This window comes from Neopelma chrysocephalum, unplaced genomic scaffold (genome assembly GCF_003984885.1).
Source record: "Neopelma chrysocephalum unplaced genomic scaffold, ASM398488v2 Primary Assembly neopelma1_97033, whole genome shotgun sequence".
NCBI lineage: Eukaryota > Metazoa > Chordata > Aves > Passeriformes > Pipridae > Neopelma > Neopelma chrysocephalum.
In genome coordinates, this window is record NW_020925675.1 from 931,994 (window position 1) to 952,516 (window position 20,523).

Below are 20,523 nucleotides of genomic sequence, written 5' to 3' on the forward strand. Positions count from 1 at the left end.
GTAATTATGAATTGGGTTTAGAACCAAAATTTACATTTGGCTTTAGTAAAATGTATCCAATATTCTTCATGAAAGTGAGTGCTGGATTTGCGCTATGGATTCGGCTGAAATTTGGCAACAAGCTTAAATTCTGCATTTGGCAACTCCTGAGGATGTCACATTAGGTTTACAGGGATATCTTCTATAAACTTACTTCATAGTTACCAAATCTGAACCTGGATAAAGCAGCCATTCATATTAGTTGTATATTTTGTTAGATCTTCATAATAGCTTATGGTATGGTTAGTGTTAGTCAACTTTTTGGTATAATGTTAAGTATAGGTGCTAGACATTGGACAAGATAGAGTTTTGTCCACCTCTAAAGGGGGGGACTGATGCCTATGGATATTTTGGATTTTTAGCTTTTGTAGATTTTAGAAGAAGCTGTAGTTAGCTCACCCTTTAGCACAGTAGTTTACACATTTACCCAACCCTATTCCCCATTTCATATCTAACTTTCTAAATTTCCTTAGCCTGTTTAGACTTCCCTCAAGGTAGGCCTTCTTTCTGCTTAAGAACATTTGCACCCTGGCTTGAACAACAAGATACATCATAGTCAAAGCATCCTTCAAAACCCAGAACTTTGGAGGAGCTCTGTTATCATTTACTTTGGTTGAATACCAGGTATCCACTGGGCCTGCACCCAAGTCCCTCTGGAGGAAGGGGGGGGGGGGGGGAAGGAAAGAGGGAAGAAAAAAAAACTACTGGAATCGGAACTGCTAAGAAAGATTATTTATATTTACACGAAGATGGGAAACACTATAAGCAATATGTATACAAAGAAGAGCTAAAAAAAAAGATACTTCCCAAACAACCAACGCTTTTCTTCCCGAAACCGCCTCACTTGGTAACTGGAAGAGTAAAGAGAGCTCTCTTTCTTCCTGGCTGTTTAAATAGCTGGGCTGATGTAACACGGTATGGAATATCTTATTGGCAGAATACACATCAAATGACTTATCCTATTTCTGTTTTTCCCTCTCAGGGAGTATAACAAACCCATTACAAGGCCTGGACATGCTGTGACAAAGAGGAAGATGGGGAAGAGGGGGTCCTTGAGCCCCCTGCCTCAAATTCCAGAGGAATGTGCCAAGGCGAGGATCTGGGGAGCGGATAGATCTGGGATTGGATGGACAAACACCCTAAATTGTGGAACCCCCTGGACATGCGCACACGTCTCTGTACCCCCGTGGTTGAAGGCCTTCTATTAAAACTGTTTCCTTATCTTATCTCTATAATAATTGCCTAGTGAGTCTATTTTTTTGCTTCCTCCTTTAAGGCAACAGTTGTTACAATATTCCTCAATAGCTCGGTTTTTTGGCACATGTGCGTCTACATGGCAGACTCTCATGATCAGCTTCTCTACCCGGGCGACAATGTCTTTCCACATTTTGAAAGCCCAGATGGGTTTTCCTTTTGCATTGCCAATTGGCTTTTGATATGGTTTGGAGCTGGCTCCCTGCCAAGTCTCCAAATCTTACCACAAGAAGTCCCCCCCCCCACCCCAAGCCAAGGGAGAAGAGGGAGAGAAAAAAAACAAAAGAACTGAAAACGAGAGAGAGACAAAGCAATATATAAATATATTTACACTTATATTACAGTTATATACAATTGAAAAAATATATATACAATTTCACAGGGAAAAGGGAAAGGGAAAGGGGAAGGGAAGAACAAAAACCAAAATAAAATATATATATATATATCCCGATCAATAGCCCAAGGTCTATCAACTAAAAGAATTAGCAAAGAATATCTTACTACTCTCCTTGGGACAACGGAGAGTCGCGCTGGAGCGACTGTCGGCAGCCTCCGCCTCCCAAGGTCGACAAGGCCTTACCAGGCCTCGCTCCCCAACCCAGCAGACTCAACAGCAGGGAACCTGTGGGGTGAAGTTGTAGCCCCACAATTGAAGTTTGAGGTAGTGCAAAAGTTAGGTCGTGTTCCATGGGAGCAGTGGAGCTGGTTAGATGGTTTCCATGGGTTGCAGGGAGTACAAGGTTAAGGCTGTTTAATAATGTGCAGGTGCTTAAATTCCTGGGTGTTGTTGTGGGAATATGTTTGTGTTTAGAAGTTAGCAAGCTCAATAAAGGCTGCCTGCTGCGCTGAGCAGGCAGACATCTCTGTCTCACTACCTTTACGTGTCGTGTGCCTTTCTTCCCCCACGGACCAAGACCTCACGACAGTTACCCCACGACAGGAACCCACACCTCCAAAGCTGCCGGAAGGAAAGAGAGCGAAGGCCTTTCCTCCCTTCTTCTTATACCCCGGCTTACGTAAAAATCGTAGGGAATACCAGGTAAATCTGGGCACTTCCTTGGTTACAAACTGGTCACCAAGGAAGGCCTAGACCAAACTACCACACTTTCTTCCATCTGTCTAGGTATGAGTGATTAAGAAATGAGGCTGCACACACAGAATTCAATTTTGGGATTTCTCCACAGATCTTTTTCTGCATTTCTCTTTTATTCATATTCTTATGTAAACAGCACCTGATGTTGTCTTTTAATTAACCAGAATTCCCAGGATCTTGCTAAACTGGTGTTTTGATCCCACACATTCACACTCATATCACATGGTGACTGTTTTCAGTCATGGGAAGAACCATTCACGCTATCATGAAGATCATTAAGTGGTTTTCCACTTTGAGAACACAGCACTCTCTTTGTCAAAACACCCATCAAGATCGATCCTCCTTTCTGGTTCTAATTAATTAAATGCAGGTGCAGGGCTGACTCAACTTGTTCCCACATCTAGCCACCCCTACAGAGCGTTGGCCACCATCCACGAGTCAGTGTAGAGGTAAAGCCTTGACCACTTCTCTTGTTCGACAATATCCAAAGCCAGTTGGATGGCTCTGAGCTCTGCAAGTTGATTCGATCCACCTTGTCCTTCAGTGGCTTCTGCAACTTGTTGTGTGGGGCTCCATATGACTGCTTTCCATTTTCAGTTTGTCCCTACAATGCAACAGGAACCGTCAGTGAAGAGCATAGTGTGTTTCTTCTTTTGGCAGTTGGTTGTATGGTGGAGCTTCCTCAGCACATGCCACCTGTTTTTCTTCCTCTTCATCTGCCAGACCAAAGTTCTCACCTTCAGGTCAATTTGTGATTATCTCCAAGATCCCAGGGCAATTCAGGTTTCCTATTCAGGCACGCTGTGTGATCAAGGCAATCCATTTACTCCATGTAGCGTCAGTGGCATGATGCATGGAGGGAACCTTTCTCTTGAACATCCACCCCCAGCACTGCTAGTCGGGGTGCCAGGAGAAGCTTTACTTCTGTGCCAATCACTTCTGAGGCAGCTTGAACACCTTCATAGGCTACTAGAATCTCCCTCTCTGGGGTGTAGTTAGCTGCAGACCCTCTGTAGCCTTGGCTCCAGAATCCAAGTGGTTGGCCTAGAGTCTCCCCAGGTACCTTCTGCCAGAGGCTCCAGGAAGGACCATTATCCCCGGCTGCAGAGTAGAGCACATTCTTCACCTCTGGTCCTGTCCTGACTGGCCCAAGGGCTACAGCATGAACAACCTCCTGTTTGATCTGTTCAAAGCCTTGTTTCTGTTCAGGGCCCCAGGGGAAATTTTCTGACAGACTAGGCAGTGTTCAATTGTTTAATCCTTTCTGTCTCTGCAGCAGCAATTCCAAAGGCCCACCGATGTTCTTTTGGGTCTTTGTAATACCCATTCCTGAGGTAGTCAATGGCCAGGATACACGGGGCATCTGGACCAGTCACGAGGGGGTGTTTCTGCCAGTCTTTCCCGGTCAAGCTCACTTCAGCTTCTGACACCGTCAGCTCTTGAGAACCCCCTGTCACCCCAGAAATGGAAATAGACTCTGGCCCCACACGTCCTGATGACATTAAGGTACATTGCGTGCCAGTGTCAACCAAAGCTCTGAATTCTTGTGGTTCTGATGTGCCAGGCCATCGGATTCACACAGTCCAGTAGACCCTATTGTCCCTTTCTGTTGCTGGAGGCAGGGCCTCTCTAATCTTGGTCATCATAGCTCCTCCTACCTCCCTGTGAATACATACGGGAGGTACCTTCTAGTGGGTCAGACATGTCATAGTCCTATCTGTTTTGCCTTAACACTTCTACACAGGAAAGTGGCACTGCATTCACCCTTGCTGACTTTCCTGTTGCATTTGCTTTCTCCTTCAGTTCCTGTACTCAGGCTGCTAGGACACAGGTAGGTTTCCTGTCCCATCGATTCATGTCTTCCCCATGCTCAAGTAGGAAGTACCACAAGTTGGTTCCTGGGGAGTAATACCTCCCCCCAGCTGGGAGGCATCTGTTTCTGACCTTGGGAGCTCTGGTTTGCACTGCTGCAACATGGAAGCTGTTTTCCTTATCTTCTCTTGAAGTTTTTTGTGGCTATCTTTCCTTTTGTTGGTAATCTCCTCTTTGAAATTCCAGAGATCCTCATCCAGCTTTTCCACAGAACTGACCTGGTTTTGGGATGGAGTGTGGATGGTGTCTTCATATGCCCTCAACTTCCTTGCCATAGCGCCCACTGTTTCTCATGCTTCACCCCATTGAAGCATGGCTAGGAAGTAGGCATATATCTGTGGTCTGAGTTGTGTGAGCTTCAGCCACATTTGGGACGTACACCTGACATTGTATGGGCTTCTGGAGTCTGGAGTTGGCTTGGACCAACTCAAGTGTGTGTGGGGGGGGAAGGGACAGATTGAATTTCATGAAGGTGAGGTGGTGCTCTGTTCCATACCCCAGCCCCTTGGAGCCTCCTTGGGCAGCCCCAGAGCAGCTGTCAGTCAAAAGCAACCTGGGAGCACTGCCCCATACCACACCCCTTGAAGCCCCTAACCCAGCCTCAAATTGGCTAGCACACCAGAAGTCCCACCTAGGGGGTGTGGCCACAAGGGGCCAGAGCAGATAAAAGCCAAAGCCATGCAGCCATTGTATGGTTGGACCCTACCATCTGGACATGTGGAAGCTGGACTTGCATGGGACTCTGGGTGGTAGCTATAATTCTCATTTTTTCTCTGTCTTTCTTTACTTCTCCTAATCTCCTTTCTTGATATTTTGGGTAACTTAAAGTTGGATGGGTTAGCATGTGCTAAGTCAATGCTTTGTGAAATGCTTTATTCTGGTTGAATGTTGCCCTTTAAACTTTTACCAAGTTCCCTTATTTTCTGAAGTTTGACAGTAAAAGTGTGTTATTTGACCTCCTGAGAAAACATGTGAAGCGTCTTCTCCCTTGTGCTCTCTCTCAAGGTATTAAAAGAACTGAAGGCCCTTTTAAAATATCTAGAGGGTGGATATTTTTGGTGCCTTGTATATTCTTAAAGTAAAACCCCTTCAATGAGCTCATAGCTCGGAGCCTGGAGTCTGACACTAGGCATTGACAAAACATGTTTGTTTTGCTCTAAATTTTTTTGGTTTACTGAGCTGTGGGGATACTCTCTGTTCTGTTTATGCTGAGGGGATGGTAATCTTGGCACCCAGTGGGTTCAAGAGCCATGGACAGTAACAGCTTAAATATTTTCCAGGTAATTTCTTCATGTGTCCATCAGTCAGACCCTTTACATATGCATAGTGTTTGCTCAGGGTTTGTCCAACACAGGCCATGTTTGTGCCATCTTAATAGTATACAAGGATATACATGGATGCATATGGCAGGATTTCCAAACATACTGTAGGGTGATAGACCAATTTAAGGCCATGATGGCCATCCTGATCGGTTACGGGAAACACCTCAGCACCTGGAGGGGGCATTCCCAGAAACCCATTGTCAGATGATAATGGGTTACACAAAAAGGGACAAAGAGACCCCGATGGCTTCCCAAAAGTCCTCAACAAAATGGGGAGACTTCCCAGCAACAGACTGATAGGATTAATGAAGGATGGAGTGTTATGGAAATAGCATGGCCTTTCTTCCCAACATCCTACAGGAACACAGGGAGCCAACCCTTAGGCCTATGTCATCTGTCTATCACCCCAAAAATTATTATTGACTATAGTCACTCAAATTGCCTAAGAAAAGAAAGTATAAAAAGAGATCGAACATGAGCAAAATGGGGGAGAAGTTCCATCATCTCTGTGGGGGTAACTAACGAGCTGCCCTGTCTCCTTCCACTCCTTTGGACACTGTAGGGGTGAGCAACCATTTACTCTGCTTTCTTTACCTCGACCTTGCCTTATACCTTATAGATTACTGTCTTTCAACTTTACCCCATAGATACCTTATTTACTAACTGTACTTTGCTTTATAGATACTAATTTTACCTTGCCCTACACCTTGTAACTTACCGGGTATATATCTTACTTTTTTGTTGTTGTCCTATATTGTACTTTATTGCCGACTCGTTGTTCGTGGTTTGCTTTAAGGTGTGCATTTCCTTATCTTAATGAGTTAAAATGTGTGTTAGTGGGAAGTGGCTATATTCTTTCTTTTTTGCTTTGTGTTAATGAGTGTGTTTAGATTTTGTTCTAGTCTTTGTAAATTGGTCTGTCATGGAGGGGGGTTGCTTGAGTTTTGTATTAAGGCTTAGGTAGTTGTGTTTTTGTAGAGCGCGCTTCTGGTTTTTGGGTTTTTTATTAGTTAAGTGCCATCGTGCAGTTAAACGTTATCACCAGCGACACAAACCCTGCAGTAGTTTGTCACATAATTTTTATTAATACAAGTATTTTGTGAGCTGCTAGAGTTAGTCCGGTTTGTTTCTGGTGCTGGCAGCCTCGTAACTTGTAGGAGAACTTAGCTGAGAAGGTTCTCCATTGCTATTAAGTGCCGTCCCCATATCAGGGTATCAAAAGTCCTGTCCATCATAGTGAATCTGTCTAGCAAAGGGTCTCTTTAGGTGAGGCACGGACAGATAGTTTTGGGCTTTAAAAGGCTTTGGTATTCTGGAGACACTGATAGCCAATAACAAATATATTAATACAGGTGGGACAAGAAATCTTTGCATTTCTGCCCCTTTTCATGTGACACATAGACACACAGAGTTACTGTGTGAAGTTCTTTGAGAAACTTGGGGATGAAAAGTATTGATTTGCTGTAAAATAGTATTACTTATCTAACGTGAAGAATGTGCACATATGCAAAATATAATTCCTTTCATATCTTCCCATCCTGCACAAAGAGCAGCAATACCTTAGTGCTGACATCTTTAATATGGTGTTTACCTAGGTACACATTTAAAAAAAAAAGGTTCTTTGTTCATAATATAATGGCCCATCTTCGCGAACGAAGATTTTGGGAAAGGTCTTTTACCTTTCCAGCCTGCGCAATGGATTTTTTAGGTGAGACACAGCCTGCGCTGAACTGAGCCCACCCTTTAATCCTAAGGTTCATCTGCCGGGGCCAAGCAAGCTTGGACAATGGCAGTGAGGTCCTCAGGACGTAGGTTTGTTTAGAGTGTCCTTCTCATAGATGGATGGCCACACAGGGCTAACGACCTCCATCAGGCCAGGAGACCGGGGAATCGAACCCGTGGTCACAGCAGTGAAAGTCCTGCATGCTAACCACTAGGCCACCAGGGGTCTCATAAAACTTTGCAAAACCTGTAAGATGATAATAAAAAAATTGTTTCTGAAATATTTCTTCACACACCCTGCCAAATATTCTTCAATACCCCTTATTATTATTATGTGTTCCTTTAGGCTTATTATAATCTTAGGATTCACCATTTTCTGAGCTAAAGGTGCATTTTGTCACTAAACCTATCTCTCTGATACAGTTCACATCTACCCAATGCTTTCTGTCATTCCAACAACAAAATGTTTGTGCTTTTCTGCTCTGCTTGCACTGAAATGCTGTTTTCCATGGCTGTTCTTGTCTGTACTGGAATGACAGAAAGATGAAAAGTAACTAAATTAGTAAATACAATCAAAAGATACAGAGGATCACATATTTTAACTGCTGCATAAAAAGAGTATGACATAATCTAATCAGAGTAGGCCAGATATTTAAACATTCAGCTATTCTCAATAAGTCTTGACTTGTCAGGGAAGGTCAGGCTCCCTAAAATCCCTAGTTAGCACCTTTGGGTACTTGGCAACATTACCAAGAAAATGCTTTGAGACTGAACTCCACTGAAAGAGGGTGGACATATTTATTCAAAACATTTCCAGAGAAGTGGTGTACCTTCCAAACCAGATTAATCATTTAAGGGTTCACTTTAGATTGGAAAAAAACATTGGTGGATTGTCTTCTCTGACTGAAGAAATCAAAACACATAGAAGTAATGAAAATAACTTCTGAGAGAAACGCTTTTTTCCCTTTTATTTGCTCAGGGTGTTCTTATTGACCTTCCTCAGTTAAATACATTTTGGTTACTTTTACCACTGTATTATGTTCATTCCTTTGCAACCATCTAACAACTAAATCCTACCACATCCACCTTGATACACAATACAGGTTCTTATGGCTTGGTATGTACACACAGTCAGGTCTGGGATATCCACACTCTTTCCTCTTCCCATTAAGGGTGGAGGGCATAAGAATATAACATGAAATGTAGGAATAAGATGTCAAATCAAAGGCTTATCTAGCCCATTATCTTATCTATAATAGCATTAATAGCAGACGCTTAGGAAAATAATTTAGATGTGAGCAATGAGGTAATAGAATAGCACCTTCCTCATGATATAACCTCCCTGTTCCACCATCCTACGAACTTTCCAAGCAGCAGCTTGTTTCTCAATGACTATATTTAATATTATCTGACCTCCACAATATGTTCTGGCAATGAGTTAATAGATTAACAATGCATTTTAGTACTAAGTATGTTGCCTAAAATTGGAGAAACAATTCTCTGGACAATTTTGAGTATAGAAAGGCAAAAAGCAGCTCTTTAATTGAGGCACCATAGTTGCACAAAACATATTGCACAGCCCAACAGTATAGGTCCTCACAATTTTTATAATACCATCTAATTACAATATCTGGACATTACCTCATGGGTTACACCAATCCCCAAAACTGTTCCTCCCATCAGACCCCCCTTGCCACACCTCCTGAATTTGAGTCAGTCGTCCCAAAATGACCACCCTTTCCTCCCAACCCTTGTCTTCCTCATTGTCTATGTCCTCCTTGAAATGGCTTCAAGGCTTCTGAGTAGTTTTGACTGGACATATCAAGTGGTGTGACCCTGTTATATCTTATTCTAAGTACATTTCTACAGATAAGGTGTTTTTTTCACCTTGCTAAAATCTTTGACAGCTGGAATTCTTGACAAGGAACATTAAACAACATTTTCAGAAATCTTGTACAAAGGTGTTTAGTGAGCTAAAAGTGCTATACTAAAAGAGCTATACTAAAATTTTATATATTATAGATTTTAAGGCATCAAGTACTTCATCATCAGATTTGCTTTAAACCTACTGCCTGACAATTTCATCCAATACCCTCTGATAGCTATTTTTTAACTGTGAAAACACAAATTATTATTTACTATGCACTTTCCCCATAAATCATTCATGATTTCATGGACATCAGCCACAACCCTCCATCCACTCTGGTCGTCTCATTTTGAAACCTAGCATATCCTCAAATGGAAGTCAGTTTGCACCATTTTACTTTTTGTACTATTCTCCTATACCTCTTCTGAGACTAATTTCAGATATAGACAATCCACAGACCTATACAATAACTAGGTTTGGGTTTTTTCCTAGTAATATCTGGTATTTTATTCACATTTTTTACTACTTTTGAACATGAAATGATATTGTCAATGATGCTTAACACTGATTTCAAGATCTTTTTCCTGAGTAGTACCTGATTTTTGTGCTTTTACTAGGCACACTTTTTCCACCTCCATATGCATATACTTGGAATTTATCAACAAATAAAGTGGTTCAGCTTGGCACATGACCCTTTGATTGTGGGGAGGAGACATAGCCAGAATACTTCTCAGTGACCAGCAGCTGAGCACAGCATTCCTCCTCGTCCTAGCTGACATGTTGCATAATTAGACGAAATGTAAACCCTATGGAGTTTTTCAAATATCAATGCATTCAAGCTGTTGTTGTTCCTGTTATAATGCTGTGGTGGGGAGGAAATGTCCAACAGGACCCAGAATTCTCCTTTCCATCCTGTTGTTGAAACAGCATCAAACAACTGGCTCTTTTTTTGGACAAGGACCAAAATCTGTGCCTGTCAGGACTGACAGCAGGTCTGTTAGCTCCTTGGGAGAAGATTTTGACTTGGGCAAGTTACGGGTGTATCCTTGAGATAGGAGAGGTATGTGCGCAGCCCTGGCGGAAAGAAGACAGCTGTGGAGTGCTTAGGTTTGATCCTGTGAGAACTCCAGTTTTGGCCTTGAGCTTTGCCAACAATATTACTAAGAAAGAATAGCTAATTAAAAAATACAATCACCTGCCTGCCTTCTGCTGCTTGCTAACATGGGATATAAAAAGACTCATGGGAAATAATAAAGGCACTGGTACTTTGCTCGGTACTGGACTGTTAGTGTTTTTTCTTTACTTTTGACCGCTGCAACAATAACATGTGCTGATTCTTTTGATTAAGTTTTTATGATTGCTGTTCATTAGGAACAATTTTCAAGGTCTCTTTGAGACCTGCAGTGAACTTCAGTAGAAGTCTGAGAAGATCTGCTCAGATTTTCTGTAGAAGATGTAGAAACTATGGAATCCCTTAGAGAACTACTCATTCATTTCATTAAAACAGGGGGTATCATCAGGCTTCTGAGGGAGTCTGTCTGCCTGACTTGAAGTCTAGGTGGAAGTTCTAAACTGCTCACTGGCCCCATAGACACTCTTCTTCTTTATGTAACCAGAACTGCTTCTTCCTCATGAGAGCATTAAGGTCATGCTTTCTGAGCATCATCCTTAGACAGAGCTATGAATGAGAAACCACTCATAAAAGATGACAAGATCACAATACATGTCATCTGAAGAAAATTAAATGAAGGTTAAAAGGGATCCAATATGAATCTCTGATATTTTCTAAGCATAAAAGCTGCAGAGCTATACAACATGGATATTTTCTTCCATTGCATCAACTCTTTCTTTCAGAGGGTGAATTTGACAGAATAATTCGAGCCTTCATTACCATCAGATTGGGTTATTCCCATGCGTTCTCAATGAACCCACATTTACATTGCATTTACATTGATCACTATACCCATCACAGGAAAACACTGACAAATAAAAACCATGGTGAGATTTCTGTCCTGTGGTATCAATATCTATCTGTAAAAGTTACCTGGGTTCCCACTACAGGTGAATAAAATCTAACATTATTATCAATAGCATTCAGGGGCAAATTCCTCTGACCACATTTAGGCATAGTTTCTCATGAGATGAATCACCCCCTCAATTTCATATTGTGCCCAGATAGTGACTAGATAATAGGAACCTAGAAACCTAACTCAGACACACATGCAACATAGACACCTTAAGGCAAGTGAGAGAAACTCCAGCCCTGGTCTCCAAACACAGTCTCAGCTCCTGGATAAACATGAGATTTTGGAGATCAACCCTTGATGGAAGAGCAGAATGTTCAAGCCTTCATTCCATGAAGATGTGACACAGGAAGGGGTAAGCAGAGAGATACTGAGATTCATCTCCTCCTGTCACCATGATGCACAGCAAGTCACTTGCAATCTCCAGCATTAAAAATATGCCAAAGTGAAATGACCATTCACATGGTGGATTTAATATGTGACTAAATACAGACAGATACAGACTGAAGGGCCAAGAACTCCCTTTAAAGAAGCCCTGATTTCCTAAAGTTGGCTATGGAAAGCTTTATTTAAACCACCAGCCAACAGTACTAATAGTTTAAAGTATTTGGACATATATGAGTATTTATAGGATTCTTGCAACAAGTGTAAGCTATTAGGTGATTTACACAACAAATGGAAGCAGCTAGATGTATATCTTCTCTGTTTATCCAATTTACTCACTGTTCCTTGAAATTTGTTAATAATAAAGTCCTATTCCTTTCTCTCTTCCCATGTGTCCCTTTACTACAAAATAATGAGATTTTAATACTTTAATTAATAACCCCTGGTAAGTAATTTATCATAACATTAATTGCATAAAGACAGGCTGTTTGGGACACCAATCTGATGTATGTATTCAGTATTGCAGGCACCTCTGTACTTTGGGAGTCATCTACTGGGAACGATTAATAATCACACCTTTGGCCTTTTCTCCTCAGAAAGACAACTTACGGGGGAGATACCTTCCTACATCTTTCTTCCTTCCTTCTTTCCTTCCTTCTTTTCCAGGTTGATTACAGTAGCATTTGAGAATTTTTAAGATTTTGAATATCCTCTGAATACCCTTGAACCCAACCTGGTCCTTTTGCTAGGAGCCAATGTGTTGCTGCATATGGTTCAGGTCTTGTTTAAGGTCTGACAATTAATTAAGAACATTGTTCAGAGATCTGCCCAAAGGCTGGATAGTTCTGAGTAGTGGGGTGTGTGGAACAGTATGGGCAAGTACCTAGGGCAGTGGGCACCTCCAATGTGTTGGAATCTCACCCCTGAACAAGTGCAGAATCCAGAAAAACTTGTGAAATATTTGAAAAAGGTGTCCTGTCAGCCTGGCAATCCCAGAGAGACACAAATCGCTGCAACATGCTGGGGCCTGGTCCAGGCCTAGTGAGCCCTGTTCAACACTACTCAGTACCCTCAAGGGGAAAAGAAGGTCTCTGAATCTGACAATAAGACGACAGGCCCTGTGGCTGCTCCAACCCCAGCAATAGACACTGTGGCTGCTCCAACACCGGTGACCAGACACTGCCACTGAACCAGAGAACCAACACATGCTGGTGTCAGTTGCCCCTGTACAGAAGCAGAAGAAATGCACACGAAAGTCACCTTGTAAAAGAGTTTTAGTAAAGGAGGACAAGAAGTCAAAGAAGGGGGAGAGGGTGAAAAGGGTGAAGAGGATGAAGCAGCAGGGCCATTGCAAGGGCCATATATTCAGTGCCATTGCAAAGGCCATCACGAGAGCCATCACAGGAACAGCAAGAAGAGATATAAGAGGTAACCACCACTCGATCTCTATCCCTGAGTGAGCTGCAGAAGATACAAAAAGATTTTAGCTGTCATCTCTGGCTCTCCGGTGCCTCACCTGGAGCACCAGTTCTGGCTGCATTCCTCCCATTGTGGGGTTCCATTTCCGACAGTTGAGGGTGGATAGGGAGGGGGAAACTCCAGCACCAGGGGTTTCTTCAGGTCCTGGATGCTGGAGGGGTTAGGTGCTCACCCCTCCCCCCACCCAAGCGGTCCCATGGCAGCCACAGACAGCACACGGGACTTGGAGAGGAGGCAAGAGAGAGAGTTTATTGTTGGGGGTGTTACATTTATAGGTCTTGGAGGATTCACAGATTAACCAATTACAGGTCTCAAGGGGTTTACAGGACACCCAATCGCAGGAAGGGGTTAACAACCAATAGGAAGGGGTTAACAAGGTCCAATGAGAAGACTTCTTGATATCTTCTCAGGACATTCCTGAGACAGAGATAACAACTATCGTGGGGGGTCTTGGGAAGAAGAAGGCATGAGTTAGCAAAGAGACTACAAAAAGCCATTTTGAAGCATGTTTAAACAACAGTTTCTCATATAATGCAGATTTACTGCCACAGTCATCCAGGTGAGCGTATTACTACTTGGTTGCTTCGATGCTGGGACAACAGGGCTAGCAGTTTGGAATTAGAGGGTAAGGAAGCCAAGCAGCTGGGATGACTTGCTGAGGAAGTGGGCATTGACAAAGCGATGGGGAAAAAAGACACAAGTCCTTAGACTCTGGAGGCAGCTCCTGTCAAGCGTGAGGGAAAGGTAAATATACTCAGGTATCTTCCCCAAGAATGCCAAGGCAGCGGAAAGGATTTAAAAAAGGTTTATTTTGGAGGCAAAGACATTAAAACTTACAAACCTCACAGCACTGCAGGGCAGCACTGGGCCTCAGAGGAAAGGGTAAATTCCCACACTCTTCCAAGGCTTTTTATCTGCTGTCTGCCCTCCCCTGCCCTCTCCGGGCCCCAGGGGGCCCTGTACATGTCTTCGAGTGTTATCTCTCCTGCATACCAGGGAGAGAGATAGCTTACTCACAGCTCTCCCTGCAACTTTCTCTGAAATGCAGAAGGGAAAGGGAAAAAAGGCTTCCTAAGCAAAAAACAAGTTCTAGCTTCCCGTTACAAATTCTTCCCAAAGCATACCTATTCCTACATACCTATTCCTACAGTATCCCTATAAGGAAGCTATTCCATGTCACCCAGGCAAATGGACTGCAATAGAGAAAGGTATCCAATACCTGAGGGAATTAGCTGTGCAAGAAATGATATATTATGACCCAGACAATGCTCAGTTTCCCACAGATCCAAAGTCCAATGCCTATGACCCATGTGGCGGAAGTTTATACAGAGCGCACCAACGGCTCATGCCAATCCCTTGGCAACATTAATTTGGAAAGATGATGCACCACCAACAGTGGATGAAGCAGTTTGTCAACTCCAGGTATATTCCCTCATCTTGGCTATGAAGAAACTCAGATAAACTCAGATAAACTGAGTTCCAGCAATTTAGAGAGGATATGTGCTACTCCCCACCTGTATGGGCCCATATCTCAGAAATTGACAGCAGGCATCCTGTTGCTCAAGAGAGAGGATACAGCAGGTACATACTGTGTGGTACCCTGTGGTTTTACCTTTGGGATCACCAAGAGGACATGAGGAAGTGAGATGGAAAACCTACCTTGACCCTAGAGGCACGTGTGCTGGAATTGCAGGGAAAAACAATCACAAATGGGGGTTCTAGGAAAGTTGCTGCTCCTGTCTCCAGTGGAAAGTTTCCCAGGCAGAATGGGAAGGGCTGATGTCTTGGTTTTAAGACAATGTTGCCAGGGAAATGGGACCTTAGATGGAATAGAGAACCCTCTTATACCAGACTTAATGCAAATTTAAAAAAAATATATTGAGACACGAGGAATGAAGTAGAAACAAAGTAACGTTTATGTAAAACCAAAAGGTAAAACCCCCCAAATAAACTACAAATACACAATAACAGAGAGAGAATATCACCCAGAAAAGTCTCTTTGTCCACTGCTGTGTTGCTGAACTGGTAACTGCCTTTTCCTTCAGTGCAGTTACAGCCATGGCCAGAAGGCGGCAGTGGGGGGTGTATCAGGGGTTAATTACACTGATACTTTTGGTCTGTGTTTGGCCCAACCACCTGTAAAAGTTTTGTTCTTTCCCTGCCAAGTAATGAGAAACAAACACTGATAAACGGGAACTTCGTCCTTGAAAGGGAGAATCTTGTATAAATATATTTAATTGGTGTTCTATGATTGGCTAATCGCATTTCAAGGTCACTTGAAGGAGAGATTGAGGAGGAAGAGGATGAAGTAAACCCACCGACTCAATTAAGAAAGACCCCCCTGGGCGCAGTATGCAGGCATAGGGAAAGCCACGCATGCGCAGAAGAGATATTACTTGCATAACGGGGTGATACCTTAAGGTCTATCTGGTTTTTTGATTTTTCTAATTTTTATAAAGTTTTATAAGTAGTTATATAGTAGAAGTAGATTTAGAAGCAGCCGCATTTCATTCCCTTACCCTTAGCACAGAAACTACACACATTCCCCAACCCTATTACCCCCTTCTATGCTCCCCATATCAATTCTACCCCTGAATTCCAGTAGAAATGTTTAGTCTCTCTTTAAGATAGGCCTGTTCTGTTTGAAGAATCCTTCACATCAAGGACAACGTTGCCTTTTGGGTGGGGACGCCCGCCAATTTGTGAGCCTACTGATGCTCCGGGAATGCAGCTTCTGCTATGGGTAATTATGGGCATTCTGGGTCAGTAAGATAACTTTATAAGCAACAGCTGGGTGACTGGGGAAGTCATACTGAGGGCTTATTTCTCGCCTCCTTCCTCTCTTTTGAGTTTGTTCGTTTTGTTGGCCACCTCTTGGTAATAAATATTAGTTTTGTTGAGCTTTTAATGGTGTCATGGTTTCAGCTTCAGTATGCTATGAACTCTCCCTAATACAGGGGGGCTTTCTCGGTGGCGGCAGGCCCCCTTGCTGCAGCAGCAGTAATGGCGGCCACCATGCGATAGTGACAACAAAATGGCTGCTGCGGCCCCGGGCAGTGGCAGTGGGTGCAGGCGGGGTGCATGCCATCAAGCCATGCAGAGGCAGAATCCATTTGTATTTCTGGAGTGATGGGGGGATCCCAACAACTGACTGAATTGGAGGCTGAGATTAGCCTGACTGGGCATGAGTGGCAAAAGCACCCCATTGTGCCTGGCCCAGAGGCTCTGTGCATCCTTGGCATAGACTGTCTCAGGAGAGGGTATTTAAAGGACCCAAAAGGGTGTTGTTGGCAGGCTTTCGATATAGCTTCCCTGGAGACGGAGAAAATTAAACCTTGCCTGGTCTCTAAGATAACCCTTCTGTTGTGAGGTTGTTGAAGGTTGAAGAACAGCAAGTGCCAATTGCTACCACAACGGTGCACCAGCAGCAATATTGCACCGAGACTCTGTGATTCCTACCCATAAACTAATTCATCAACTGGAGAGCCAAGGACTGATCAGCAGGACCCGCTCACCCTTTAACAGCCCCCTATGGCCAGTGTGAATGTCTAAAGGAGAATGGAGGCTAACAATAGGCTATTGTGGCCTGAATGAAGTCACATGCCTCCAAGTATTGCTGTACCAGACATGCTGGAATTTCAATACAAACTGGAGTCAAAGGCAGCCCAGTAGTGTCACAACTGATATCGCTAATGCGTTTTTCTCAATCCTTTTGGCAGCAGAGTGCAGGCCACAGTTTGCTTTAACTTGAAGGGGCATCCACTATACCTGGAATCGACTGCCCCAGGGGTGAAAACACAGCCTGACCGTCTGCCATGGACTGATCCATGCACTGGAACAGGGGGAAGCTCCAGAACACCTGCAATATATTGATATCACTGTGTGAGGCAACATAGCAGAAGGCATTTTTGAGAAAGGGAAGAAAATAGTCCAAATACTTCTAAAAGCTGGTTTTGCCATAAAACAAAATAAAGGGATCTGCAGTTTTTAGGAATAAAATGGCAAGATGCATGTCATCAGATCCCAATGGATGTGATTAACAATATAACAGCTATGTTTTCACCAACTAGCAAGAAAGAAACACAAACTTTTTTAGGTGGTTTGGGATTTTGGAGAATGCACATTCCAAATTACAGTCTGATTGTCAGCCGTCTCTATCAAGTGACCCAGAAGAAGAATGATTTCAAATGGGGCCCTGAGCAACATCAAGCCTTTGAACAAATCAAGCAGGAGATAGTTCATGCTGTATCCCTTGGGCCAGTCCAAATAGGGCAAGATGTAAAAAATATGCTCTATATTGAAGCTGGGGAGAATGGCCCTACTTGGAGCCTCTGGCAGAAAGCACCAGGGGAGACTCGAGATCGACCCCTAGGTTTTTGGAGTCAAGGATACAGAGGATCTGAAGCTCCCTATACTCCAACTGTAAAAAGAGATAGTGACAGCTTATGAAGGGGTTAAAGCCACTTCAGAAATGCAGCTGCAGCACAGCTCCTCCTGGCACCCTGGTTACCTGTGCTGGGTTGGATGTTCAAAGGGACAGTCTCCTCTACACATCATGCAATTGATGCTACATAGAGTAAGTGGGTTGCACTGATCACACAATGAGCTTGGATAGGAAACCCCAGTCATCCAGAAATCTTAGAAGTGATCATAGACTGGCCAGAAGGCAAAGATTTTGGAATGTCACCAGAGGAGGAGGTAACACGTGCTGAAGAGGCCCCACTGTATAGTAAATTACCAGAATGTGTGAGGCAATATGCCTTGTTTACTGATGGATCCTGCTGTCTTGTGGGAAAGCATCAGAGATGGAAAGCGGCTGTATGGAGTCCTGTACAAGTCACAGAAATCGCTGAAGGAGAAGGTGAATCGAGTCAGTTTGCAGAGGTGAAAGCCATCCAGTTGGCTTTAGACATTGCTGAATGAGAAAAATGACCAATACTTTATAATGATTCATGGATGGTGGAAAATGCCCTGTGGAGGTGGTTGCAGCAATGGAAGCAGAATAACTGGCAGGGTAGGGGTAAACCCATCTGGTCTGCTGCACTGTGGCAAGATTTTGCTGCCCACGTGGAGAACCTGGTTGTGAAGGTACGTCACGTAGATGCTCATGTACCCAAGAGTCAAACCACTGAAGAACATCAGAACAACCATCAGGTGGATCAGGCTGCTAGGATTGAAGTGGCTCAGGTGGATTTGGATTGTCAACATAAGTGTGAATTATTTCTAGCTCAGTGGGCCCATGATACCTTGGGCCATCAAGGAAGAGATGCAACATTTAGGTGGGCTCATGATCAAGGGGTGGACTTAACCATGGACAGTACCGCACAGGTTACCTATGAATGTGAAACATACACTGCAATCAAGCAGGCCAAGCAGGTAAAGCCTCTTTGGTTTGGAGGATGGTGGATGAAATATAAGTATGGGAAGATCTGGCAGATTGACTATATCACACTCACCCAAACCCACGATGGCAAGCATCATGTGCTTACGATGGTGGAAGCAACCATCGGATGGCTGGAAACATCCCCTGTGCCCCATGCCACTGCCCAGAACACCATCCTAGGCCTTGAAAAGCAAGTCTTATGGTGACACAGTACTCCAGAAAGAATTGAATCAGGCAATGGAACTCATTTCTGAAACAACCTCATAGATACTCGGGCCAAAGAACATGGCACTGAGTGGGTATATCACATTCCCTATCATGCACCAGCCTCTGGAAAGATTGAATGATGCAATGGGCTGTTAAAACTACACTGAGAGCAATGGATGCTGGGACCTTCAAACACTGGGAAACACAAAGGCCACCTGGTTAGTCAACACTAGGGGATCTGCCAATGGAGCTGGCCCTGCCCAATCTTTTACATACTATAAAAGGAGATAGAGTTCCTGTAGTGCATATTAAAAACATACTGAGAAACACAGGCTGAGTTATTCCTACCTCAGGCAAAGGCAAACCCATTTGTGGGATTGCTTTTGCTCCAGAACCCGGGTGCACTTAGTGAGTAATGTGGGAGGATGGGGAAGACCAGTGTGTGCCTCGAGGGTATTTGATTTTGGGTGGGAATAGCCAATGAATTAAACTGTATGATGCTAATAACTATCCAACACTGTGCATTATCACTTCTATGGTGGCTACGCGTGCATCACCATACTGGGCACCTCACGATCTTAACCACAAGTGTTCTGGGGATATGAACCTGATTCCTCTCTGATTGTCGCACTAATGAAGAATGAACTTTGATAAAATTGAACAGGCACAGCAGTACAGGAGTCAGAACTAACTTCCATGTGCAACATGCAACAATACAACACCTCACACCGTCTCTCCTGCTTGAAAGACTGTTATCAGGGATGGAGGCCAAAGTCATGGACTAAATTAATTCAACTGACATTTTGTGGATATTTTATGGACATTTTGCAGAGGTGTTCCACAGACTAAGGGAATGATGTCTTTATGTATATCTATCAAAATAAAAAAATAGGGAAGATGATGGAGTATTGGGAAGTGTAAGACCTGGCATGATGTAAATGGTATGGAATAAGGGGTGGATACTGTCCTGGTTTTGGCTGGGATAGAGTTAATTTCTTTTCAGTAGCTGGTACAGTGCTGTGTTTTGGATTCAGTATGAGAATAATGTTGATAACACACTGATGTTTTGGCTATTGCTAATTAGTGTTTAGCCTAAGGCAAGGACTAAGGATCCCTAAAGATTGGGGTTCAGGGATGGTGTTTGGCATTGGTCAGTGAGTGGTGAGCAATTGTATTATGCATCACCTGTTTTTCTTGGGTTATCTCTCTTTGTGGTGGATTCACCTTAGCTGAATGCCAGGTGCCCACCCAGATGCTCTATCCCTCCCCTTCCCAGCCAGACAGGGGAGAGAGTAAGGTGGGAAAAGAAAACAACACAAATTGTGGGTTGCGATAAGGCAGTTTATGCAAAAAAAGAAAGCACAAACAGCATGCGTGCGCACAAAGCAGAAGCTAGCAGTTAATCTCTACTTCCCATAAGCAGCGATGGCTGGCCACTTCTCTGAGAAGCAGGGCTCCAGTACATGTAACGGTTGTCAGCAGACAGCCATCAGAGACAGTGAGTGCCTCCGGTCCTGCTCCTTGCCGCAGCTTTTATATCTGGGTTGATGTCATATGGTCTGGAATATCCCCTTGGTCAGTGTGGGTCAGCTGGCCTACTTGTGTCACCTCCCAGGATCTTGCCCTCAATTGAATGTTACAGTGCTGTGCTCAGTAGTAGCCAAAACATGGGTGTGTTATCAACACTCCTCTAGCTACCAATGCAGAGCTACTATGGGGAAATAAATTCTGGCTCAGCCAGACCCACTACACTCTTCTTTCCTTTTTACTATTATTATTATAATATTTTACCTTATTTCAATTATTAAACTGTTCTTATCTCAACCTACAAGTTTTACTTTTGATTCTCCCCCCCCCCCCCCCCCCCCCCCCCCCCC

The 20,523-nt window shown here is 43.6% G+C and overlaps 1 long non-coding RNA gene across 1 annotated transcript in view; it reads left to right on the top strand.

Annotated features, from left to right (window-relative positions):
- The first annotated feature begins 361 nt into the window (after positions 1–361).
- LOC113961066 overlaps positions 362–20,523 on the top strand; it is a 22,054-nt gene continuing 1,892 nt past the window's right edge. The window contains exons 1-2 of the long non-coding RNA XR_003532185.1: positions 362–428; positions 4,262–4,267. This is a non-coding gene — a long non-coding RNA (uncharacterized LOC113961066). The remainder of the gene's footprint in view (positions 429–4,261; positions 4,268–20,523) is intronic.